We start from the raw sequence: 27,705 nt of genomic DNA on the forward strand, positions 1-27,705 counted from the left end.
ATATTTATTTTATAACCATAAGAAAGGCTTCCCGGGGTCTTCACCTGTCCTGGGGCAGGGCCTACTGTGACGACTCCCGGGTTATTTTTTTTGGACTCCAAGCTTTCCCTCAAATATGGCTGACTCACCGGCCTACTCGTAGCTGTCACGTGTCCCCTTCTTTGGCTCCGCCCCCTCGCGAGGGGGCCTGTGTAAGCGCAGCTGCGCAGGCGCAGGAGCTAATGAGGGCGGGGTCAGCGGGGTTTTTGGGAAACACCACGTTCTTGGGGCTGTTCCCGCCTTGCCTCCCTTTCCCTTCTGGAGAGGAGCATCATGCGGTGGTTTGTGGGGGCCCTCTGTGCGAGCAGAAGGGTGGGCCGTGGGGATGTCACCCAGCCCTGAGCCCCACAGGGTGGAGAGCCCTCCTAGGGGAGTCGCCTGGCCTCTGGCCCCTGTGAGTAGGCGAAGGAGAGTGGGTGGCCCTAGGCGAGGAACCCGGGGAGGCCTCTGCAACCCGGGGAGGCCTCTGCAACCCGGGGAGGCCTCTGCAACCCGGGGAGGCCTCTGCAACCCGGGGAGGCCCCGAGCCTCGCCCGTGCGCAGTGGGTGTGCAGGAGGGCGGTGCGGGCTCCTGAGAAGCCGCCTTCCACCTCCCCGGCCCGGGGCCTGGTGTAGACCAAGGCCCCAGGCTGCCTGCCTCAGTTACTTGGCCTCTGGTCCCCAGCGTCCTCTTCGTAATGTGCAGGGGGTTGGACTTAGCCCTGTGCTGGGTAGGGCTCCCGACCTGGAGTCAGGAACACCGAGGTTAAAGCTCTGCTGACCCCGTGCCTGCGAGGGGATCCCCCTCTCTGAGCCAAAATAGATCACCGTGCCATCACGGGATGGCAAGCCCAGCGTTGCCTCCTGCGGGGTCGGCAGCGTTCCGTGGGTGAACGTCGCAGCTGACAGGCCCAGGCGCTCCTGCAGATCCAGCCCCCCCCCCCCTCCGGTCGGGGGTGAAACTGACCAGCTGCTACTTTGTTACCTCGGAATTGTCACTTAGAAGCTCCGGGAGCATCTGGGTCTGTGTCCTGTCTTGTGAACCTTGTGAAACTCGTCCCACCCGAGTGATGGGTTATTTTGTCCACTTTGCCAGGTCTCCAAGATGGCGAGTGTCAGGGGTCAGCTGATGGAGCATCTCATTAAGGAAGCGTCCCCTCCCTGAAATAAGGTCTCCATGATAGGAGCTGGCTCAGTTGGCAGGGCATGCGCCATCTCTATTTTAACAAGGGTGAGTAAGATCCTAGAATAAGGAAGCCAGAGCTGTAAACCATCATACAAGAAGTCTCTTTAGCCTGTGAAATGGGGATTTATTTACAAATGAGCTCAAGAAACCAGCAGCTGACTATAGAACTGTGATGCATACTATTGCGTGAGTACTAGCTGAGTACTCCTTGGCCACTTTGAACTTCTTCTCTTTTGTCTTTTTCCTTTTCGCTTCGGCAGGCTTTTTGTTTCCTCGTCTTTTCTTCTCTTTTCCTCAAGGTCTTTGGTAGAGTTCAGGTTTCTAAGTTGTACCTAGTTACCTGGTTATACCTGCCAGCATCACTTAGCCCCATTGCTAACTGTACTCGGTACCCACCCCATGTTAGAATGTAATCCTCTTTTAAACTGGTAAATCAGTATTAAACTCTAATCTGCTTGGGCTTTAGACTTCTGTGCATGGGAATAGATTATTCATAGGTAATACTTCATTCAAACTCTTCATATAGTGGATTCCATTCCAGAAATTAGGCAAGACTAAAAGTGTGTAAATTTCATGTCTGGTTTAGACAACATTGCAAAACAGAGACCACAGGTGGTATCTGACAGCAGCTTCTGTCAACTGCTAACAGTTTTTTCTTCTCCATATATTAAAACCTGCTCTTTATCTCCCTCATTCTACCCTCCCACATCCCCTCATTCATCCATTTGGTGCATACTCAATTGGTATGTGAATGAGGTGTTATAGTATCAGTTGTTTCCTCCTATTTTTTGTTGACAATCTTACTAGTTAATAATATGTAATATTGTTAATATTTTCATTGCTAATTAAGACAACATATAAAAGGGGAAAGTGAGTATGAATTACAGTTTTGTCATTTGCTATCTCTTGATCTTGAGCAAGTCACTAATCATTCTGGGCCTCAGTTTTCTTATCTGTAAAATTCGGGGTTTGTACTAGGTGGTCACGTCTAGTTCCAGTGTTCTGTGAGTCTCCATATGCAAGAGTCAGCTCATTTTCAATATTTAGTTATGAAGTATAAGGTTTTCTCAAGATTTTGAGAATAATTCCTTTATTATTGTGTAACTCAAGCTTTATACAGTCGTTCGAGCAGTGAAAGTATCACACCAAAGTACTGAGGATATGGATAAACCTTTTATAGCTGCTTGACTGTTTTCCAGTTTTAAGTTTAAAGTGCTTTATTTTAGAATAAAACAAAATACATTGGAGGTTTATAATTGAACACATATATTACAACTTATGATTAACTATCTTGATTATAGAATCATAGACTCTTGGAAGCAACCTTACAGATGATCTAGTAACCTCTCACTAATAAGAAGTCCTTTCTGTAGAATCTTTGATAGAATACATGGGTTGCAGATGAGGGGCTGATGGGGTCTGAACCTGTGTTTTCATTAATGCAGGAAACTCCTCTCAGTGATACAGTTTAGCAACTCACCTATAATATGTAGTCTCAGAAAATTTCCTGGAGTTTGAGGGGCCCCTAACCCAGAGTCTGTGAACTTTTCACACACACACACACACACACACACACACACACACACACACGCGCGCACACACACACACATACATATGTGTATATGAACTTTATATATATATATATATATATATATATATATATATACATATGCATATGTATGTATTTCAGTATAGTTCCCTTGAAATCCTATGTATTTTATGCATTTAAAAGTATAATTCTGAGAAGGGATCCATAGGCTTTACCAAACTGCCAAAGGAGGTCCATGGCAAAAAAAAGTTAATTTTAATTTAGGTATGAAGTGACTTACTTATGGTCACATTATGTGCATCAGAGGAAGAGCTTGAACCCCAGGCCTTTTTGACTCCAAGAATCCACTATCCCATCCAAATGTATAATCATACAAGTCATTCCCCAATTGATAAATGGTCAAAGGATATGAACAGGCAATTTTCAGAGGAAGAAATTAAAGCTATCTATAATCATATGAAAAAATGCTCTAAATCACTATTGGTTAGAGAGATGCAAATCAAAACAACTCTGAGGTACCACATCACACCTATAAGATTGGCAAACATGACAGAACAAGAAAATGATAAATGCTGGAGAGGATGTGGGAAAGTTGGAACACTAATTCATTGTTGGTGGAGCTGCGAGCGCATCCAACCATTCTGGAGAGCAATTTGGAACTATGACCAAAGGGCTACAAAAATGTGCATACCCTTTGACCCAGCAATATCGCTACTAGGACTATATCCCCAAGAGATCATAAAAATGGGAAAGGGTCCCACATGTACAAAAATATTTATAGCAGCACTCTATGTAGTTGCCAAAAACTGGAAGTCAAGGGGATGTCCATCAATTGGGGAATGGCTGAATAAATTATGGTATATGAATGTAATGGAGTACTATTGTGCCATAAGAAATGATGAACAAGAAGACTTCAGAGAGGCCTGGAAGGACTTATATGACCTGATGCTGAGTGAAAGGAGCAGAACCAGGAGAACTTTATGCACAGCAACAACCACAGTGTGTGAGAGTTTTTTCTGGTAGACTTAGATTTTTGTAATAACACAAGAACTTTTTACCAAAAAAAAAAAAAAAATCCCAATGGAGGATCTCAAGGCAAAATGCCTGCCACACTCAGAGAGAGAAATTTGGAAGTCACTCACATATTGTAGCAGATCATGTTTGTGTATGTGTATGTGTTTGTGTATCATGTTCTGATTTGTTATACGATTTCTTTCATTTATCTTAGTCTGACTACATAGCATGACTATAGTGAAAATATACTCAATAGGAAAGTATATGTAGAATCTATACAGAATTGTATGCAGTCGTGGGGAGGGAGGGGGGTAGTGGGGAGTAGGTGGGGAGGGATAAAATCGCAATTGTATGGCAGTGATTGTTAAACATTACAAAATTAAAAAAAAAAAATAGAATCCACTATCCCACATTGTTTCTCAGATTGTCGTTTACGTTATTTAAATACTATGACAGGAAACTTGACAACTCCAGAGTCCATTTATTTTACTGTTGGACAGCTTTCATCATTAGTTCTCTATACAATAATATCAGCTTTGTAATCTAAGCATTTGTCAACATAAACTGAGGTAGACTCGTAAGCTATTAGGCACTTAATTCACTTTGCATTATCTGTTAGGTAACAGTGCAGGTGAAAGATCATGGGACTTGGATTTTAAAAGTTAGGTTAAAAATTTTGTTACCTTGAAGAAATCTCTTAACCTCTAAGGCCCAGAAAATGGAGAAGATAATACTTGTTATATGTATTATACAGAGGGCTTCCGAAAGGCAAGTGGTGTGTGTGAGCAGGCAGAAACATTTAACAAACAATTTTTGAAGAAGTGAAATTTGAGGGAAATGTATGAGTTTTAAAAAATGAGCTAGTCCCCCATAGTGAGTGCAAGGGATAACAGATGGACAGCCAAAGTATGCGGCTATTCTTTGGACATCAAGAGAAGGTAAGAAGACTCCTATCAGATCAAATAGACATTGTAGGGATTTGGACAGGCATGAATGGATTGTGATATACAATTGATGAGGTCACAGATTCATTTGCATATTAATACTTGTTTCCTCTACCTTTGTTGTGAGGAAGGTAAGGTGCTTTTCTAAACCCTAAAACTTTGCATTATTTTAAATTTTTCAATGTAACTATTAAGTCCAGTGGGTAATAGTGATAGGGAGGTGGATTCTGACATAGTGTAAAAACTTCTTAACAGAACTGCTGCTTTGTAAGGAAGCTAGTTCCTTGTAAACAAAAGTCTTCAAATGGAGACTAGATGACCACCTTTTGGGAATGTTGGGGAGGAGATGGCTATGTAGGCATGTTTGTAGGTTGGATTAGATGACTTCTGAGGTCCTTTTTGACTATAGTGAAATGTTAGTTACTTCTTCCCAGTGCTTATAGTCTGACCTTTTGGAGCAAGACAGAACAAATCTATGATCATCTCTATCTGATAGCCTTTTCAGTATTTAAAGTTAGTTAGGGCTTTCCTTAGTCTTCTCATTATCCTTCTTTCCTGTTGGCTGAACATAGATTAGCAATTCAAGAATTTTCCTTTTACCCTTAAAGATATCAAGTATTTATGTTTTCTTTTTTTATGAATTTTTGTGTTTTACAGGAGTTAACTGATAAACTTGCCCTTGTAGATACTGATGAAAACAGAGTAAAGGGATGGATCTTCAACATGGCAGCCAATTCATTAACATGCCAAAGATTGTCTCTGGTTCAGGTTAATGTCATAGATTACTATTATTAACAAATTAAGATATGAACAAGGAATGAGACCATTGAATGAACAATCTCTTGTCTTATCTATCAATTATCTAGTAGTATGAATCAATAGAATGCTTTAAACTATAGTTTATTGTTTTTAAAAGAGTAGTTATTTTCCACTAGAATATTACAAATCATCTTCTAAATAGCAGAAATTTATATTTTAAACAAGGCTAGCTGGATGAAAACTGAAACATTTTGGCATGTCTAATAGATGGAATAACTGGATGTGGAAAGCATTTTGTCTTAAGAGACCATTGGGAATTTTTTAACTCTTTGCATTGCAATGTAGTTCTAAGTCTACCAGAAAAAAAGCCTCGTGCAGTGTGGTACTTGCTGTGTATAAAGTTCTCCTGGTTCTGCTCCTTTCAGTCAGCATCAGCTCATATAAGTCTTTCCAGGCCTCTCTGAAGTCTTCCTGTTCATCATTTCTTACAGCACAATTGTATTCCATTACATTCATATACCACAGCTTGTTCAGCCATTCCCCAATTGATGGGCATCCCCTTGATTTCCAGTTTTTGGCCACCACAAAGAGGGCTGCTTCTTTCATCGTTCATAAGTTACTCCCGGGTTTTTCTGAAGCCATTCCCTTTGTCATTTCTTATAGCAAAATAGTGTTCCATCACACTCATATGCCACTTGTTTAGCCATTTTCTACCCTAATTTTAATGAGAAAACTGGGACTTGAGGTCACTGGAAGTGAATGATAGAGTTGTACCTTAAAGGAAGGGAGGGGCTTCAGTAGACAGAGGGATAGTCGAAGATACGAACAAGGGATAGAGGAGAGAATTGAACTAGAACAGTGGAATGAGAAAGTAGTCCAGTTTGGAGTACATGTATGGTAGAACTAATATGGTAAAGAAATAGTGTGATCATACTAATTAATTAGGGAATTATCTGGTAACCATACGAAGGGTGGATTGAAGAAGGGATAAACTAGATGCAGCAAGAACAGAATTGTATTACATGATGAGATAAGGGCCTGAACTAGAATGACTGCACTGGAAACAGGGAGAAGAGGGATGTGAAAGTGGAAAAGTCACAGGATTTAGAAACTGATGTGATGGGAAGAGAAGGAAATAATCATAGATTAATAACGTTTATATTAGCACTTGTAAGGTTTTCAAGACACTTTTTTTCAGAACAACACTGAGGTAGGTAGTGCAAATACCATTTACTCAATTTTAAAAGGGAAGAAAGTGAGACTTAAAGAGGTGACATGACAGAATTTACTGAATAAGTCTCAGAATAGGAAAGGATTTAAAAATCATTTTATTCAACCAATAACTTAATAAGAGTACACTCTACAGTAATAATATTACCAGGTGGTCCTCCAGCCTTTGCTTGAAGATCTTCAGTGAGGGAAGATAGATTAGATAGGGAAGATAGAGAGAGACAGTCCACTACTTTTGGTTAACTCTAACTACTTTTTTTAACTAATTTTTAGTTTTCAATATGCACTTCCACAAGAGTTTGAATTCTAAATTTCCTCTCCCTTCTCCAAGATGGCATGCAGTCTGATATAGGCTATATATATATACATTTATATTAAACATATTTGCACATTAGTCATGTTGTAAAGAAAAATCAGAATCAATGGGGGAAATCATGAGAAAGAAGAGATGACAACGAAGAAAGAGGGTTAGCTCTAATTATTGTTATTTTTTACATCAAGTCAAAATCTTATCTCTCAAAGTCTGCCACTCATTGCAGTTCTAATCCCCTTTTAATTTCAGTCTTAAACATTGAAGATAGCTCTAATTTTCCCCAGATCAGACAGCCCTAGTTCTTTGATCTTTGTCATTTTTTTTCAGTCTCATCCTGTTTGCGCTCCTATGGAACTGCTCCACTTTTTTCAGTATTTTTCTTCAAGCATGGCCCTTAGAACTGAACACATTATTTCCCATGTAGTCAGATAGTGGCAGAGTTCAGGGGCTCCCTGACTTCTTTTGTTTCGTATATTGTGATTCTGTTTATTTAATCTGAGAGCCCAACAGTGCTGCATTTGGAGTCAGGAAGACCTGGGTTCACATTCTACCCTTGAAACTTGCTAGCTGCAAGATAAAGTAAATTTTGATGAAATTTTTGAGGTATAAATTCATCCCATGGACATGATAGTAAAAGTCTTATAAAGATTTGTATATTACTGACTTGTAGGGATTAGGACATCTTATATCCTGTGTACTGATTTTACATGCTTTTTGGAATACTGGCCGAATTCAATTTGGCTAATAAATTCTTACAATTATATGAAAACGAAGAAAACCAACTTGCCAGCTGTGTGACTATAGGCAAGTCACAACTTCTCACAGAATGTTTCCTCATCTACAAAATCATGCCAATAATACCTATACTACCTACCATGAAGAATTATATTAAGGCTCAGAGATAATATCTGTAAAACAACTTTATAAAGTTGAAAATGCAGTATATATAAATGTCTGGGATTGTTATTGGAATTCTTTGGTTGTATCTCACTGTTATACCTGAAGGACAGCCCTTTGGGAGCTGTACCAGAAACTTTCCTAGGTTGGCATTGCTTTCTCATTGGGTGGTTATTTAACCAGTTCTTCTGTCTACCCAATTTTACTGTTACTGATTCTGCTTTTCTCTAATTGACTAGTTACTTTGCCACAAAAGGAAATGAGGATTTGTCTGGCATGAGAATTTAGTGCACATGTAAGGGTGTATCATGAGATAAGGTTGAAAGGACAGTCAGCACTAGATAATGGAGGAATTTGAATGCCAGGTGAAAAATTTGAACCATACTCTGTACTGAGACACAGCAGATGTTTGATCAAAAGAATGATCTGAACCTTCTTTAAAAGGAGATCGTTTTGATTAAGACTGTCAGTTTCTGGAGATCATTGCAAAGGAGGAATTCCAAAATGCTGGGAGTGATGTATACTGAGATAGAATAAGATCCTTTTCCACCCTGCAAACTCCAGGTAGCTGCTTTGAAGCAGTGAATGGTACTCTGTATAATAACAGGGAACAAGCATTTATTAAGCTGGGACCAACTCTATGACTTGACTTTATGACATGATTTTAAAGACACATTGGTGGCAGCTGGGTGGTTGAGAGCAGTGACCCTGGAGTAAGGAGGACCTGATTTCAAATCTGGCCTCAGACCCTTACTAATAACTGTGTGATCCTAGACAAGTCACTTAATCCTGATTGTCTCTCAAATTAAAAAAAAAAAAAAGACACTGAATGCAGGATGAAGAGTACAACCTTCTGACCAGCCCACAGACAGGGCAAATTTGTTAGAAAGGAGGTAAAATAGAAATATTAGAGAATTTTGGTAAATATAGTTCATAGGATCAATATTTAGGACTGGAAAAGAGTTAGAAGATAATCTAGTCCAAGCCCTTCAATTTACAGATGAGAAACTGTCTTATTTTTTACTCTGAGTCTTTTCATCTCAGTCAAATATCATTAGTCCTCAGGAACTATGGTTGGCAATTACACTGATCAGAAAGTTTTTGAAAGTTGTTTTTCTTTACAATATTGTTAAATTTTCCCCTGGCTCTGAATCAGTTCTTAGAAGTCTCAAGTTTTATTGAGATCATTCTCTTCATCATTTCTTACAGCATAATATTATTCCATTACATTCATATACCAAAAACTTCTTCTGCTGTTCCCCAAGAATACTCTGATTACTGTTCTTTGCCACCTCAAAAATAGTTGTAAATATTTTCGTACATCTTTAGTTAGAATTTGTTTGGCTTAGGACAAATTTCCCTCTTAATTTACCCTCCCACTAATTCCTCTTTCCCTTTTTCCCTTCACTAGAAAAGTATCTTTACCTAGCTGTGTGTGTGTGTGTGTGTGTGTGTGTGTGTGTGTGTCTGTGTCTGTGTCTGTGTCTCTGTGTGTCTGTGTGTCTTCTTTCCTTTGGTTCATATGAGAGTGGGTTCAAGTGTCAGCTACTTCCCACTTCTTCTTGTTTGTAGGGGGAAGGCTTGGAGCTGGTGTTGCGTATTATGTATGGATGTTTTTGTTACTATGATGGATTTGGCTTTCTAGTGTCTGAATAGATGTTTTGGTGCTGTCTTCCAGGTACAGAGTCTGTTGTATTTTGCGATTCAGAATTGTGCTGGCATATTCATGGCTGCTGTAGGTGCTGTGAATAACACATTTGCGCTACACTGCCCCAGCTCTGCTCAGTGTATTCCTCTTCCTTTCTCTTTCTGTTCTTCTCTTAATCAAGATAACATGAGAACTATTTCCAGTCTTGTTTAATTAGATTCTATGACTCCTGATGATAGAATTCAGAAAGGAAACCTGTATCATTTCCCCATATTAAAATGTAAAGTTTATCCTTGTTTAGTCCTATATCATTGTTCATGTTTACCTTTTTATGTTTTTCTTACCTCTTGTGTTTGTACTTCAGACTTTCTACATAACTCTGGACATTTCATTAGGGATGATTGGCAGCATTCTTTCATTAAAGGTCCATTTATTTTCCCCTGTAGGAAAAGACTTAATTTTGCTGAGCATATTATTCTTTGGTTTCAAGCTTGTATCATTTGCCTTCTGTTTTAAAATAAAGTGAATTTCTTCATCTGTAAAACTGGGGGCAAAGGGGATGATTGTTCTAGACCTTCCAGTTTTAAATCTATTATCCTATGACTTTTCCTTACCATATCAGTTCTAAGTAATGCCATTTGCAAAACTCTTGTTGATGGCTTGAAAATAGTTTTAAAATCTAGTTAGTTATTGTTCAACTCATGTTTAACTCTTTGTGACCCTATTTGAGGTTTTCTTGGCAGAGATACTGGAGTGGTTTAGGAGCAGCTAGGTGATGCAGTGGATAGACCACCAGTGCAGGAGTCAGGAGGACCTGAGTTCAAATTTCACCTCAGACTTTTGACACTCACTAGCTGTGTGACCTTGGGCAAGTCATTTAACCCCAATTGCCTCATCCTGGGTCATCTCCAGTCATCCTGATGAACATCTGGTCACTAGATCCAGATGGCTCTGGAGGAGAAGTGAGGCTGGTGACCTGCACAGCCGTCCCTCACTTAAAACAAAAGTCAAGTTCAAGTCATGTCATTATTTCTCTGCTGGCATGCTCTTCTTTGGCAACGAAGGACAGACACACTGGAGTGGTTTGCCATTTCCTTCTCCATCTCATTTAACAGATGAGAAAACTGAGGTAAATAGGGTTAAGTGACTTGCTTAGAGTCACACAGGTAGGAAGTATCTGAAGTCAGATAAGTCTTCCTGACTTCGGGTCCAGCACTCTATTTGCCACCTAGCTCTCTGAAGTCTGATTTAGGCAGAGCAATATCCAGAGGAAAGCAACTGGGGCTTTTCCCAAGGCACTACAGTTTGGAGGGCAATGACAGCACTGATATTCCTTTGGTTGGTTGAAGCACAACTACTTAGTAAGAATAATTGTTCAGATTCTTCTTGGATTCTGCTTTTCTTCCCCCTCCCTCCTTCCCAGTATCTGCATCCCAGGCAAACAAATCCTCGTCTATCCCATCCTGATCTCTCTCCATTTTGTGGGGTCCTAGGACCTGTCTCCTTACTATGAGAATTGCCCTGAGTCACTCCCTCCACAGAAAATTGTCTCAGTTGATTTGAGCATACCTTTCTAGCTGTTTGCCTCAGATGCATTTTGTAGTGCTTATGTTAGCCTGTAGAACTGCTACTTATGATTCTGAGTTTATACTATTTATTTAACAAACTTTCTTTATATAAATATAAAGGTAAAATTTAATCCAACCTCATTCAAGTTACTGCAAATTACAGATTATTAGATTTTATTATATCGTCTTCATCTAAGTTACCAGAATAGATCTTGAAATTTGCTTTAAAAAATTATAATTTTAGATATTTACCTTAAAAACTCAAAATTGTCTATTGTAAAAGGGTTTACTTTGCATGGCTGACTTTATTTAACAAGTCTGGCTGAGGTTATTAGTGACTTTGTTAACAAATATCTGTTGTTGTGTGTGGTTTTTTTGAGCTCTTTGTGGAGAATCTTGGTTTATCTTATTGTACCAGCAGACTTCAGGAGTATCATGTATTATTTCCATCTGTTATTTTTGGACATGTTAATTTCCTTAAATGAGAAACATAGAACTATTCATGTCTCTTTCACATTTATTAATCTGTTTAGATAAGCAAAAAAATTATCAGTTAAATATAGTACCACTTTCATCAGGAGGCTTTTCCTGATGCATGTGCATTCTCATGCAAGGTTACCTTCTGTCTGCTTTGTGTATCTCTTATATAACTGTATATATACATGCTGTCTTCCTCATTAGATTGTAAGCTCCTTGAGGGAAAGGATTTGTTTGATTTTTATCTTTGTGGTGAGCACTCAAATTCTTATTTCTTGATTGTTGTCTTTTTTAAACTTGAATTTTTTTCTTCCCAGTGAATGTTTTGACTTAAGTTGCCTTGAAGTTAAGTGGTTTTAACATGTACTGCATCATTAGAAGTGGCTGCAGTTTGGACACTGCACGTTTTCGTCTCCTAATTGGGGAGTGGGTGGGTATCCACTCCAGTAGTTGCCATGGGTGGGTCCTTGGAGAGCATGGAAGCAGTTCTGGTAAGTCTAAGGCATTACTTGTACAGTCTTTCTAAAATTTATTTTGTGAAAGTAATTGATCTGTATCAGATATCATTATAAATAAGCCACATCAATGATTCTCTGAAGAAGTTTTTAAACTTTGAGGAAATGAAGGCCTGGATACATTGGGTATACCAGGAGTATAGCTTAGGATGTATGTTGTTTTTTTTAAACCACTGGTTGAAGTAATAGTATATAGTTTATATTTAATTTGAACTGTGTGATTACCAAAGACCAGAAATTCGAATAAGGCAAAGCCAAGGAATCCAATTATGATCAGAGATGTACATAGAGAATTAATAGGAAGAGACATTAGTGATAATTCAATAAATACTAAGAATCTACTGGATACAGACCCTAATCAGGCATGGGATGAAAGTGTTTTATAAATTAAGACTTTGGAACAAAGGAAGATATGTTAATAATCATTTACTAAATTGACAATGAATTATGTTTTCCTTGTCTAGTCTCCCCAGCTAGAGCTCTGGAGTAAAGTTCCTGGGCAAAAGAGCCCACAGAATGTGGCCTGGCTTCTAGTCCTGGCTATAGAAAAGTATGTGAAGGAAAAAGGATGCAAATAATTTGTGGGTATGATTGAAAATGATCAGATCTTGTTGTAGCAACTCAGTACATATCTCAGAACTGTGTGATGTTTTTCAGTCCTGCCAGTTTGTAAAATAACAAGGTAGTAGGGATAAATACCTGAAAGGTGACTTTCAGCAGTCTTCTCTCAGCAGTCCTAGAGTTATTTCTCCCTTTGACTACAGAAATATTCTTAGGAGGAAGAGGTAATACAACTAGTAGTAAAAAGGACTATTAAGACAATTATTACAGTATTTGCTAAGAAGTAACATTCCTGGATGCTAGAGAATAAGTATATTCTTGGATACTTTTATTTTAGTGCCCGTGTGAACTGGGGTAAATATTGCTGGTGCTTCTCTGAAGAATTTTAACTTGGACATAGGAACCAGTAAAGACATGATGCAATGAGGATGTCTCCATAAAAAGGTGGTTACCAGGTCAGGCTCTTAATACTTGGACAGCTGGCTTTAAAAATGAATTCTGCTTCCAGCAGCACGTACATGTGTAGTTTTTCTGTCTTCAAAATTCAGAAACTAGAGACAGGATCATTTTGTTTTTAAGGTGGGTATTAAAGTTATTAGTGAAATAAAGAAAATAAATGTAACCAAGCTTGGCAAAGAATTTCTAGGATGAAGTTTTGGATGATAATTTCAATTTCTTGACATCATTTAATTTGTTACTGTGGACAAGGGTTAAAATGACTTGAAGCCTAGGCCAATAAGAGAGGTCCAGTTAAGGACGAGCTCAGAGCGCAAGGATATAAAGTCTGATCACATATCTAGTAGCTTAAGACAAGCTGTCATGACTGTTCTTTGATCCCTTTCATAACCCTTGCTTAGGCAGGAGATGCAGTGGCAGGCTAGGATTGGGTACTAGATATTGCGGACTTAATTGTAGGTTTAGCATGACAAAGAGTAGAAAATAATAATATCAAGAACAGCTACTCTTTTGAGGTAACAGGAAATTGAGCTCTAAAGGGCAGAGATTATCTGCACAGCGCACTCTTAGGGATTGGTGTGTATGTGTGAGAAGGGGTCCTCTCCTCATGTTATGGGAGGAAATCTATCAGAAGACTTGGGGATGGGATAAAGGGATAGTCGATGGAGGAAATGATAATGTCTTCATACATCACAGGGAATGAAGGGCTGTATGGAAAAGAGTTGTTAGTCCTTTGTTCTTGCAGAGGACCAATGATATCATGAGGGTGTTGTCTTGACTTTCAAGTGACTTGGATTTACGTGAGGCAGAGCTGTACGAAGTCATCAACCTCACTTCTCCAGAGTCCAGGAGTCCAGTAGCAAGACAGAAGTTAAGACGACTGGCGATAGCCCAGTTAGAAAAGAAATATATGCCTTTTTTGTTCCTTTGTTTTGGGTCTTCTGTTTGTACTTACTTGGGTTTGGGTTTTGGTTACTTCTTCAGTTGCTGCTGCTAAGGGTTAAGCTAGCATGCTGGGACCTATTAGTTGTGACTGTGGCTGATGTGGAAGCAACTGGGAAAGTCCTGAACTTGACATTCAAGTGTTGTGGTTTCTTCCAGTTTTAGTAGTGATGGTGGTTTTGATCCATGCTCCTGGTCAGTTGCAGTTAGTGGACTCTAATAAAACTTGAGTATAATAGTAGCTGCTTTTCTAACCTGACTGCATAGGAACTTGATTTTTAAAAAATTTCTTCCAATTACAGTGCTCATGATGTTATCAAACTGAAGGGCTATACCTCCCGGGCTGTTCACTTGTCTGTGGCAGATCTGACAGGCACTATTATGAAGAATGTTAAGTAGGTTCATTCATTTTCTACCATGATTAAGGTAAACCTTTGCACTTGATTCTCTTAATGAACCTTTACTGTACATTCAGTGTATGTCTCCATTTGGGCAAATTCAGAATGTTAGGGGGAAATATGACTAATTTGGGGGGATCAGTATCACAAGGCAAATACCATGCTGTCCCCCCCAAAATGTTCATTGGTGTCATCGGAGACAAATTTTTATTTGGATGGTTCTTTGAATTGAGAAAGATAGAGCTGGAAGGGATAACAGTGATTGTCTAACATAAACCTAGCTTTTTCTCAAATGTGGAGATTAATCCCCAAAGAAGAGAAGTTACTCGTTTAAGTGATAGGGCCCAGTCTCTGGTATTCTCTGTGTGACTCCATAACCTCAGATGAGCAGAGTCTGTTACCCTAAAACTCATTTACCTTGGGAAACAATATAATGTGATAAATGACTGTGATAAAGGCCTTGCCATTCATTTCAGCAAACATTTATTAAACATCTATTACATGCAAAGCACTGTCCTGGAGATACAGTGATAGAAATTGGCCATCTAGGAGCTTACATTCTGTTGTGGGAGGCTGGTGAACAATAAAATAAAATACAAGGTAATTTAAGAAGAGAAAGCCCCAGCAGCAGTAGGGATCAGGAAAGACTGCGATTCTTAAGGGAGTAAGCTCAAAGAAGAGGTGAGAAGGAATGGAGCCAAGAGCACAAGTAAGAGGGATTATTTTTGGTCAAGTGAAGGCCCATGTGTTCATTAAAGATTGGTACAAAAAGGGAGAGTGTGATAAAGAGCAGTTTTGAGTTTTACAGCGTGAGAAAAGGGGAACTCATGACAGATGCCTCAACTGTCTCAGTGAAGTAAAAGTGACATCTCTGCTGAGGAGATGGAAGTTGTGTAGGAGTTTATAGGAAAGATTCACAAAAGAACAATAAGATTGCAGTGTAGCCGTGAGAGTCTCATTTGAATGTCCTAAGTTTGGATTGAACACAGTAAGCATGGTTTTGTGACTTTTCTAGGAATGTTTAGCAGCATGTGAGTAGAAAATGATGGGCTAGGTGGGAGCTAACTCAGGGTGGTGTGTACCAAGGCATGACTAGCAACTGGAAAAGGGGCAAGAGATGCAAGGGTCGATGATGGTGTGTGCTTGGAGTGGTTAGCCATAAGGTCACAACTGTGAAGGGAGGAAGAGGAGGTGGAGCAGGAATGGTAGGATGAAAGAGAAAGGAAATGTGGAGGGAGCAGATGAAGAAAAGACTTACTAAAGAGATTGAGATTGTGCTTCTGTTAGGAAGAGGAGGTGCTGTAGTGTGATCTGCTTTCTCTTTTTTTAAAGTCATAATGCTGCTAATTGTTGCTGAGTTACTCATGGTGAGCAGTAACCTTTTACAAATTTCCCAGTATATTCCTCACCCTTTCTCCATCCAGAGAACCATTTCTTAATATAGTGAATAAGAAAAGAAAGAGGAAAGTTCAAAACAAACCAGCGTATCAAGTGATTTTGAGCCATTTGATACCCCCACAGTCCTTTTGTCCTACAAAAGGGGAGGGGGAGGCATGTGTCTATCTTTTCCGAGTCAGGCTTGTTCATTATAATTGTACAGACATTCAGGGTTTTTTCTTCCCCTTACGTTGTTGTCATTGTATATATTGGGTTTTGGGGTTATTTTTTTGGGCTCTGCTTACTTCATTTTGCATCAATGCATCTGTCTTCTTGTGTTTATTTACATTATTCATTAACACAGTAATATTTTTATTATATTCATACATATTTATTATATACATATACCGTCTTCTATTCATAGACCTTCCTCAATTTATGGGTATTTTGTTTCCAATTTTTTGCTATTATAAAAATTGCTACTATAAATATTGTAGTGTATACAGGACCTTTCTATCTTTGAAGTATATAGCATTGGGTTCTTCTTTAAAAAATTGCTTTTTTTATGAGTTTGACAGACATCAGTAAACATGAGACATTTCCTTGCACAAAGAAGTACAATAATAGAGGATTGTGTATGAAACACTATTACGTAGGCATCTTAAACTCAACAGATCCAAAACAAACTTACTCTCTTTCCCTTCAAACTCATCATAACTGCATCCTTATTCACACAGGCTCATAATCTTGGTGCCTTATTTGACTCTTCTCTTACCTCTGGGATCCAATTTATTGTCAAATTCTGTCAATTCCACCTTCACATCTCTCATACCTCCCTCCCTTCTCTAACATGCCACTACTGTTGTGCAGGTCTTCATTACTTCACAGTTGGTCTATTGCGGTAGCCTTCTGATTGCTGACCCTGCCTTGTCTCTTCCTGTTCCATCCACCCTTCACGTAACTACCAAAATGATCTTCCTACTAAACATGTGGATCTATGTCAGATTTCAATAAAATCCAGTTGCTCCCTGTCATATCCAGGATCAAATATAAAATCCTTTTTTTCTAACATTTATTAATTTTTTTCTTTTAATTTAGTATTTTATTTTTCCCCAGTTACATGTAAAAACAATTCTTAATATTTGGGTTGAAAGCTTTGAGTTCCAAATTTTGTCCTTTTCTCCCTCCCCACTCCCCACTCACAATGGTAAGGCAAACAGTTCAATATAGGTTATACATATGTAGTCATGCAAAAAATTTCCACAATAATCATATTGTGAAAGAAAACAAATACAAAAAAAACCTCAAGAAAAATAGTTTTAAAAAAGTATGCTTCAGTTGTATTCAGACACCATCGCTCTCTGTAAATGTATAGCAGTTTTCATCATGAGTCCTTCAGAGTTGGTTGTATTGCTGAGAGTAGCCCAGTCATTCACAGCTGTTCATCTTACAATATTGCTGTTACTTTGTACACAGTACATTTCACTTTGCATCAGCCCATGCAAGTCTTTCCAGGTTTTTCCAAGAGAATCCTGCTCATTATTTCTTACAACACAAATCAAAATGACATACTACAACTTGTTCAGCCATTTCCCAATTGATGGGCATTCCCTCACTTTCAAATTCTCAGCCCCTGGAAAAGAACCACTATAAATATTTTTGTACAAAGTGGTCCTTTTCCTTTTTTTAGTCTCTTTTTGGATATTAACCTAGTAGTGGTATTACTAACTCAAAGGGTATGCATGGTTTTATAGCCCTTTGGGCGTACTTCCAAATTGCTTTAAAAATGGTTGAATCAAAATTAAGGGGTGAGAGAGGAATATATTGCGAGGAGAAAGGGAGAAATAGAATGGGGCAAATTATCTCATATAAAAGGGGCAAGAAAAAGCTTTTTCAATGGAGGGGAAAAGGGGGAGGTGAGAGAGAAAGAGTGAAGCTTACTCTCATCACATTTGAACTAAGGAGGGAATAACATGCACACTCAATTTGGTATGAAAATCTGTCTTACGCTACAGGAAAGTAGGGGAAAGGGGAGAAGTGGGAGGGTGAGAGGGATGATAGAAGGGAGGGCAATTGGGAGGAGGGGGTAATTAGAAGTAAACACTTTTGAGGAGGGATAGGGTCAAAAGAGAGAATAGACTAAATGGGGGGCAGGATAGGATGGAGGGAAATATAGTCTTTCACAGTATGACTGTTATGGAGGTTTTTGCATAACTACACATGTATTACCTATGTTGAATTGCTTGCTTTCTCAGTGGGTATGGGTGGGAAGGGAGGAAGAGAAAGTAGTTGGAACTCAAAGTTTTAAAAATAAATGTTAAAAATTCTTTTTACATGCAACTGGTAAATAAGATATCCAGGCAGTGGGGTACAGAAATCTATCTTGCCCTACAAGAAAATAGAGGGAATGGGGATAAGAGAAGGGAGGGGTATGATAGAAGAGAGGGCAGATTGGGGGAAGGGGTAATCACAGTGCATGCTGTCTTGGGGTGGGCAGAGGGGAGATGAGGAGAAAAACTGAGATTTTGAGATGAAACTCAAAATCTTATGGAAGTGTCTGTTGAAAACCAAAAATAAAAAAATAAATAAAAAAACCAAAACAAAAAAATGGTTGAAGCAGTTCACAACTTCACCAATAGTGCATCAATGTCTCCTTCCCACATCCCCTCCAACATTTGTCATTACCTTTTCTGTCCTGTTAGTCAGTCTAATAGGTATGAAGTGTAGTACCTTAGAATTGATTTAATCCTCAAACAACAGAGTATTTTTTCATATGTCTATAGATAGCTTTGATTACTTCATCTGAAAAATGACCACATCTTTTGATCATTTAACAGTTGGGGAATGGCTCTTATTTTTATAAATTTGACTCAGTTCTCTATGTTTGTGAAATGAGACCTTTATCAGGAAACTTGCTTCAAAATTTTTTTTCTACAGTTAATATTGCTAACTGTATTTCTCTTCATCCTATTCCTCCCCCATTTATTCTTTTTTCTCTCTCTCCTTTTATCCTGTCCTTCCTCAAAAGTGTTTTGCTTCTGACTATCCCTTTCTCCAATTGTATCTCCTTTCCATCACCCCCCACACCCTATCTCCTTGCCCTCTACTTTCCTGTAGGGTAAGATAGAGTTCTATACCCAGTTGAGTGTGTGTGTGTGTTATTCCTTCTTTGAGCCAGTTGTGATGAGAGTAAGTTCATTTACTCCACTCACCTCCTCTCTCTTCCCGTCTAATGTAGAAGCTTTTTCTTGCCTTTTTTTGTGAGATAATTTACCCCATTCTATCTTTCCCCTTCTCTTTATCCCAGTACATTCCTCTCTTAATTTTATTTTTAAGATATCATCTCTTCATATTCAGCTTGTACCTGTGCCCTCTCTCTGTATATTCCTTCTAACTACGAGAAAGGTCTTATGAGTTATAAATATAATCTTTCAGTGTAGGAGTGTAAACAATTTAACCTTATTAAGTCCCTTACAATTACCCTTTCCTGTTTGCCTATGCTTCTTTTAAGTCTTGTATCTGAAAGTCAGATTTTCTCTTCATCTCTGGTCTTTTCTTCAAAAATGCTTGAAAGTCCTCTTTCTCATTGAATGTCAGTTTTTTCCCCCCTGAAAGATTATACTCAGTTTTGCTGGGAAGGTGATTCTTGGTTGTAATTCCAGCTCCTTTCCCCCTCTAGGTATCATATTCTGAGCCCTCTGATCCTTTAATGTGGAAGCTCTAAATCTTATATTATCCTGACTATGACTCCATGATACTTGAATTATTTCTTTCTGGCTATTTGCAATATTTTCTCCTTACCCAAGGAACTCTGAAATTTGGCTTTAATACTCTTGGCAGTTTTCGTTTTAGGATCTTTTTCAGCAGGTAATTGGTGGATTCTTTCAATTTCTATTTTACTCTCTGGCTCTAGAATATTAGGGCAGTTTTCCTTGATAATTTCTTGAAAGATGGTGTCTAGGGTTTTTTTGTTTTGTTTTGGATTATGGGTCCTTTGGAATTATCTTGGATTTTTTTTATCAGAGTACCAAGGTCTTTTACAGTTGATCGTTGTTATAATATTGTTAACTATGTGTAGTGTTTCCCTACTTCTGCTCACTTGACTTTGCATTTTAATCTTTTGATTTCCCATGATTTCTATTTTGCTGTTTAATTAGGGATTTAAAACTTTTTTCCAGTGTTTTTTTAGTTGCATGCCTAGTTCATCGATCTGCTGTTTCATTTACTGATGTATGCATTTAGAGATATAGATGTTCCCCTAAGTATTGCTTTCCTTTCATCCCATAAATTTTGGTATGTTGTCTCATTGCTGTCTCTTTAATGAAATTGTTTTTGATTTGTTCTTTGATCCACTCATTCTTTAGAATTGGATTATTTACTTTCCAGTTAATTTTTAATCTATGCTTCTATAGCCCTTTAATGAATATAATTTTTTATTGTATTATGGTATGAAAAGGGTGCATTAATTTTTTCTGCATTTGTTTGAGGTTATTATGCCCTAATATGTAGTCACTTTTTGTGAAAATGCCTTGTACAGCTGAGAAAAAGGTTTACACCTTTCTATTCCCATTCGGTTTTCTCCAGATGTATACTTTATCTCACTTTTCTAAACATTTTAATTTCTTTCTTGTCTATTTTATGGTTATTCATAATTTTACTGCCTACATCTTCCTATAACTCATTTAACTTTTTCTTTAAGAATGTATGTAGATACCATTTGATACAAATGTTTAGTATTGATATTATTTTATTATAATTTTTAGCAAGATGTACTTTTCTTGCCTATCTTTTAATTAGGCCTATTTTTGCTTTATCTGAGACCATAATTACTGCCCATGCCTTTTTTTACTTCAGTTGAAGCATAATAGATTCTGATTTATCCCCATATTTTAATTTTGTGTCTTTCTTTTCAAGTGTTTCTTGTGAACAACATATTATTGGATTCTGATTTCTAAACCATTCTGCTATCATCTTTTGTTTTATGGGTGACTTTATCCTTACAGTTATGGCTATTAACTCTACATTTCCCTTCATCCTATTTTCTTCTACTCATCCGTCTCTCTCTCTTCTTACTCTGTTCCTTTTCAAGTCTAACTTGCTTCTGCCTCCCTTAATCTACCCTCCCATTTCCTGTTAGGTAAGATAGATTTCTTTGCCTAACTGAATGTGTATATATGTATTATTTCTTTTTTGGACTAATTCATTTTTTTTATTTTTTTATTTTTTATTTTTTAATGTTTAACACTCACTGCCATACAATTGAGATTTTATCCCTCCCCACCTACTCCCCACTACCCCCCTCCCTCCCCACGACTGCATACAATTCTGTATGATTCTACATATACTTTCCTATTGAGTATATTTTCACTATAGTCATGCTATGTAGTCAGACTAAGATAAATGAAAGAAATCGTATAACAAATCAGAACATGATACACAAACACATACACAAACATGATCTGCTACAATATGTGAGTGACTTCCATATTTCTTTCTGAGTGTGGAAGGCATTTTGCCTTGAGAACCACCATTGGGATTTTTTTTTTTTATAAGAAGTTCTTGCGTTATTACAAAATTCCAAGTCTACCAGAAAAAACTCTCTCACACTGTGGTCGTTGCTGTGCACAAAGTTCTCCTGGTTCTGCTCCTTTCACTCAGCATCAGGTCACATAAATCCTTCCAGGCCTCTCTGAAGTCTTCTTGTTCATCATTTCTTATGGCACAATAGTACTCCATTACATTCATATACCATAATTTATTCAGCCATTCCCCAATTGATGGACATCCCCTTGACTTCCAGTTTTTGGCAACTACATAGAGTGCTGCTATAAATATTTTTGTACATGTGGGACCCTTTCCCATTTTTATGATCTCTTGGGGATACAGTCCTAGTAGCGATATTGCTGGGTCAAAGGGTATGCACATTTTTGTAGCCCTTTGGGCATAGTTTTTGGACTAATTCAGATAAGAATGAAGTTCAGATGTTGCCTCCCCCCATCTTTCTCTCCTCTGTAAAAGTTCTTCCTTTTGTGCATCTTTTATGTGACATGGTTTTCACTATTCTTCCTCTTCCTTTCCCCTTCCTCCAGTATATCCCTCTTTCTTACCCATCATTTTTTAAAGATCATCCCAACATCATCAACTCACTCCCATGCCCTTCATATATGTAGAGTTCTTCTGACCGCCCTAATAATAATGCTAAAATTCTTAGGAGTTACATGTCATCTTCCCATAGAGAAATGTAAGCAGCTTAACTTTTGAGTTCCTTATGATTTTCCCTTTCATGTTTATTTTTATGTTTCCCTTGCATGTCTTGTATTTGAAAATCAGATTTTCATTAACAGTTCTCTTGGAAGTTCTCTATTTCATTAAATGTACATTTTTTCCCCCTGAAGGATTGTATTCAGTTATTCTTGGTTGTAATTCTGGCCCTTTTGTCTTCCAGAAAATCATATTACAAGCCCTCCACTCCTTTAATAGTTACTGATTGTTGTGTGATCCTGACTATAATTCCATGGCATTTGAATGGAATTGAATCTTTCTGGCTACCTGCAGTATTTTGTCATGGGAGCTTTAGAATTTCCTCTAATATTCCTGGAAGATGTCATTTTGCAGTCGTAATGATTTCAAGTAGTGATAGTTAAGAGTCTTTCAATTTGTTAAATTCTGTGGTTCTGTCAGGACAATTTTCCTTTATAGTTTTTGAAATATGATGGTTAAGTTCTTCTGTCATGACTTTCAGATAGTCCAGTAAATTATTTCTCTTTGATTCATATTCTAAGTTAGTTGTTTTTCCAATTTTTGACTGTTTTGTTTCTTGACATGTCATGGTGTCACTAGCTTCCACTTGACTAATTGTAATTTTTAAGGATGTATTTTCTTTAGTGAGCTTTTGTGCCTCTGTTTCTATTTAGCCTATTTTGCTTTTATAAGGAGTAATTTACTTCAGTAAATTTTTCTCTCTTTTACTTTTTGGTCCATTCTGTTTTTAAGGTATTATTTTTTTCAGTATTTTCTTTTTTATGTCTCTTTACCAAGCTGTTCATTCTCTTTATATATTTTTCTTGCATAGCTTTTATTCTTTCCCTATTTTTCTCCTACCATTTTTATTGTTAAAAAAAATTTTTTTAACCCGTTCCAGGAATTCTTGTTGGACTTGTGTCCAATTCACATTGTTTTCCTTTGGAGGCTTTGCTTATAGCTGTTTTGATGTTTTTTCTGTTGCATTTGTCTTGCATTTACCTTAGTAATTTTTTATGGACAGATTCTTTTGTTTGTGGTTGCTCATTTTCCAGCCTATTTCTTGACCTCGAACCTTATGATAAAGCTGGGGTCTGTCCCCAGGGTTGGTGCTGGTGGTGGTGAGGTACCCATCTGAAGCTTAATTGCACTACTGTTTTCAGAGCTAGTTCTGGGAGTATGGTAGTTTTTTGTGCTTCCAAGGTGGTGTGATCCTTGGAAAGGTGTGACCACTGCTTTCCTAGCCTGCACCCTTTCCTTTACCCAGGAAAGACCCGTTTTCCCTTGTGACTGAAAGTGCTCCTCTCCACTTTGGACCCACAACTCAGAAGCTGGTACCGGCAATGGAGTTGCCAAACAGCACCTGGCCCTGTGCTGAATATCAGCACAAGCGTTCCCTATAATATCTTAAGTAGCCAAATCCCTTTACCATCCCTGGCTTGAGGAGTCCCAAAACTGCTGCTGCTGTTGCCACTGCATATGCACTCTAGTCCAGCATTATAGACCTCTCCTTCTGATGACCTAACTTGTCTTGAGCTGGAAAAATATCTTACCATGATTTTTTTGTTGGCTCTGCTACTCCAGAATTTGATTTGAGGTATTATTTAAAATTGTTTAGAGGGAAACACCGAGCTCAGCTGTAATATTTTCTCTATTCCACCATTTTGGTTCTGTGCCCCCTTCCCCAGTCATCTTTGACTATTTTCCATAGGTTTTTCAGCCAATTAAATTTTTAAAAATAACTGACTTTCCAAATTTCTATTTTTATCATTTTATGTTTTCTTTTATCATTTTTAAATTCACATGTCCAATATATCTGGTCTGTCTTTCCTGTGTGTCCTAAGGACAGTTTTGGTTTATTTCCCAGAATTTGGGTGTTGATTTTTTTAATGAAATTAATTCATTTTTCTATAATTTCTTCTTTTATCCACCAATTTTTAAGATTAATTTCTTTCTAAATGGAATTTTTTATTCAAATGCTCACAATCACATAGTTATGTATTATGATCAGTAAAGAATAGGTTTAAACACTTTATTTTGCTCTATGATATGGTCAGTTTATGTACAGGTGCCATGCTTAGCTGAGAAATAGGTATTTTCCTTTGTGTTCTCAGTAACTGCCAGAGAAATCTGTCTTATGTAACTTTTGTAAGTAAAGTGTTGCTCAGGTCTTTAACTTTTCTTCTTTTATCATTCTTACTAGATTTGTCTAGAATAAAGGGGCATATACAAGATACATATATACGTACATATAACAGCTTCACATATGAGGTCCTAACCTTCCATGCTTATATACTCTTCTGACACATCTCGACTATGAGAAATGTTGTCTTATATTCTGTCTGCCATTACTCCCACTCCTGTCCTGTTTTATCACAGTTTTTCAGGGTAAATTATTCTTGATTGTACATCTTTTTTCCTTATTTCATATTCCAAAATTTTCATTCCTTTATTTTAGTTGCAGCATGTTCTTGTGTGATCCTGTGATTTCTTGGTATTTTGATTTTTTTCCCCTGGCTATGTACAGTATTTTTTTTCTGTCCTACAAGCTCTGGAATTTGGCTTAGACATTCTAAATGTTTTCATTTCAAAGTTCCAGCTGGTGACTAGTTGTTTTCTTTTCATTTTTGCTTTGCCCTCTGGTTCTAATAATTCTAGATGGTTTCCCATTGCAATTTCATGAAATACAATTTGTTGTACTGGGATTTTTGCTTGGTCATGGTTTTCAGGGAGTTCTGTGATCCTCAAATTCTCTCTTGTATTTGTTTTTGAGGTCATTGATCCTGATAGTGGATTTTTCAGAGAATCTACTGTTTTCCACCTCCTAAAAAATTTATTTTCTGATTTTTTAAAAGCATTTTTTTTAACCTCGTTTCATTTCTTCTAACCATACCTGGAATCCTGCCTCTTCCAAGGCTCCATTTATGCTTATCTTGTTCTTTTCTACAGGGTTTACCTTTAGGGCTTTTCTTTATCTATAGTATTTCTTCTTTGTGTTAGAAATTTTCTTCTGTTTACTCCAGCCTTAGTTCCTATAAATAAGAATCTTATTGGGATTTTCGTGCCAGGGCCAAGCTTTGTTCCATCCATTCAGCACTTAGTTGAGGTTGCTTGACTCTGGTCCTATCCTATTACCTGGATACTCTTATTGCAATTCTGAATGGCGTGGCTGGATCACCTTAGACTCCTTCCTTTTCTTATTCTTCAGCTCTGGTTTGGGACAGGGATTTGGACCAGGCCTTATCTTCTGCCTTATTTCCTATCATCTGTATCCATATCCTGTTGGGCTAATAGGAGTGCTGGCCTTAACCTGCCTGTACTTAAAATCACCAATTGGGAGTTTGCTGCTGCTTCTCTTGCAGCCCTATCAGACCACAAGAAGAGATCTGCAATCCTGATGGATTCAGGCTTACAGGAGTGCTCTGTGGGGATTATATGGGGCACCTGTACCTCATCTATCTCCCTGCAGTCACCTGCTGGAAGTTTGCTTTGTCTTTTGCTGTGTCCCTAACCAGATGCTATTTCACTAGCATTAGGCTCCCCAAAACACTTTTGACCACAGTGTCCTCAGGATTTTTTGTGAATTTCTTTTCTAATCCTGGACTGTTTGGAGGTTTACAGGTTTTTCTCTTTGGTTGTAATGGATTAATGCTTCTTTTGGCACCTTTTATAATCTTTGCCTGTGGCTTTTTTGAGGAGAGTTTGGCTTGGCTAGAAATTTTCATTTGCTGCTTATACCAAATAACTTTCTGATTATTAAAGATCTCAGATTTTAATTTGCAAGAATAATTATAATAATCTTTTTGCTTTTCAGGGCTTGTATGGAATAAAAGGTCTTCCTCAGTGTCCTGTCCCCTGTGTTTTGGGAAAGGATGGTATTTCAGATATTTTGAAGATAACTGAATTCTGAGGAGGAGGCTCTTTTAAGGAAGAGCGCAGATACTCTCTGGGAGACCCAGCAGGAACTGAGGTTGTAAAGTCATTTAATGTCCTAGCACTGGAGAAAGGAGTTGTACATGCTTAACTTTTTGTATTCAATTTTTTACTTAATCTGTGATTACATACCAAATATAAAGCAGTGATAGAAAAATTGTGAAGAAATTCCAGTCTCCCAGAATTAGAAATAGGAAATGGTGAGGTGAACTTATCCTGTTTATGATGTTGGATGTGCTCTTGTATAGTCATTGAGTGCCTGGTGAGAAATAGATAAAGCATGGTTCAACTCCCTGCCTTCTATGTGCTGCATTTGTCCTTTGGTCCAGAAGAATCTCATATTTTTGTTAGAGAATTTCTGGTTCCACACAAACCATCAGGTTCGTTGATGACCTTATGTTGTATGTTGAAACTGTTAGCATACACATACACACACGCTTTATACTGCATTCCTGATCTGTATAGGAATTAATGTTCTGTTAAGGTTATTTACATACATGAACCTTGTAGGATTTTTTATGCTTAAATTTATACAGTTTTTCTAAATTTCAAACCAGTCCCCACACCAAATAAACCATGAATAGCTCTGATTATTAGTTAAAATTTTCCACTTTCTGTCACTTGTTAGTCATATGACCTGAGGCATGTGACCTTTTGGGATTTCATTTGTAAAATGGGAAGGCTGAATCATGAATTTTAAGGATCCTTTCCAGCATGCTAACATTTAGACTGAGGGTCATTAACTAGAATCATATATTTTTATTCCTTTTCATTGCAGGAATTTACCAGATGTTTCATTTTATCTGAAGAACTAAAGGAGCAACCAGTCCAGTTAAATTAGTTCTTAAAATTCACTTTCCTCAACCATCTTGGTTATCAATGAGGGATCTCAGATTACGAAGTACAATTTACAGCTTATAAAATCTGGCTAACATGACTTTCTTCAGTAACTGCTTAGTAACCCTGCAGTAGGACTGGAGAAATCAAATTGCGGGGATTATTCAGGAATGAGGATTATTAGCAGCTAGAGAACAGCAGAAAAGGAAGTGGGCAAGGAACATTTAATGAGGTAGTAAAATTTTAAAAAGATTTTTTACATGCATTTATATAATGTCTCTTCCACTCTTCCCACTTACTACTGAACAAAAAAGCAAAATTCATCCCAGTTGATTTTGCTGATGCTTATTCTAGTTATACCCCAAAAGATTGCTGTCTCTCTGTATTTTAAGTTCATCGTTGCTCTGGCACACAGGAGCTGTGCTTCATCTTCAGTCCTCTGGAACTGTGGCCCCCAATTTTATAGTATTTCAAATCTCTTTTTCTCTATGGTGTTGTGACAACTCTGAACATTTTTTTCTCCTTGATCTGTTCATTAAACTTTGTATTAGTCCATAAGATGTCTTTTCAATTTGCTCTTGAAACTGTCCATTTTGTTACTCATATACCATGACTTGTTTAAAGAATTTTCCAATAAGAGGGCCCTAATTTTCCAGTTTTTTGCTACCATGAAAAGAGGTTCTATAAATATTTTTTATACATATAGAGTCCTTTTCCTCCAAAGGGCATGCATAATGACTACTACTACATGATACTTCTACTAGATGTTGACAGGTCCAGCATGGCCTTAGTATGATGAACGACTGAAGTGGTTAACCAGGGGTGGTCATGAGGCTGAGACTA

The 27,705-nt window shown here is 37.8% G+C and overlaps 1 long non-coding RNA gene across 1 annotated transcript; it reads left to right on the plus strand.

Moving 5' to 3' along the window:
- The first annotated feature begins 233 nt into the window (after positions 1-233).
- LOC140510778 (uncharacterized) lies at positions 234-27,420 on the plus strand. The gene is made up of 4 exons (XR_011969374.1): positions 234-433; positions 1,115-1,249; positions 25,907-26,062; positions 26,804-27,420. It is a non-coding gene; the product is annotated as an uncharacterized lncRNA (long non-coding RNA).
- Positions 27,421-27,705: the final 285 nt, after the last annotated feature.

This window comes from Notamacropus eugenii, chromosome 6 (assembly GCF_028372415.1).
Source record: "Notamacropus eugenii isolate mMacEug1 chromosome 6, mMacEug1.pri_v2, whole genome shotgun sequence".
NCBI classification, from domain to species: domain Eukaryota; kingdom Metazoa; phylum Chordata; class Mammalia; order Diprotodontia; family Macropodidae; genus Notamacropus; species Notamacropus eugenii.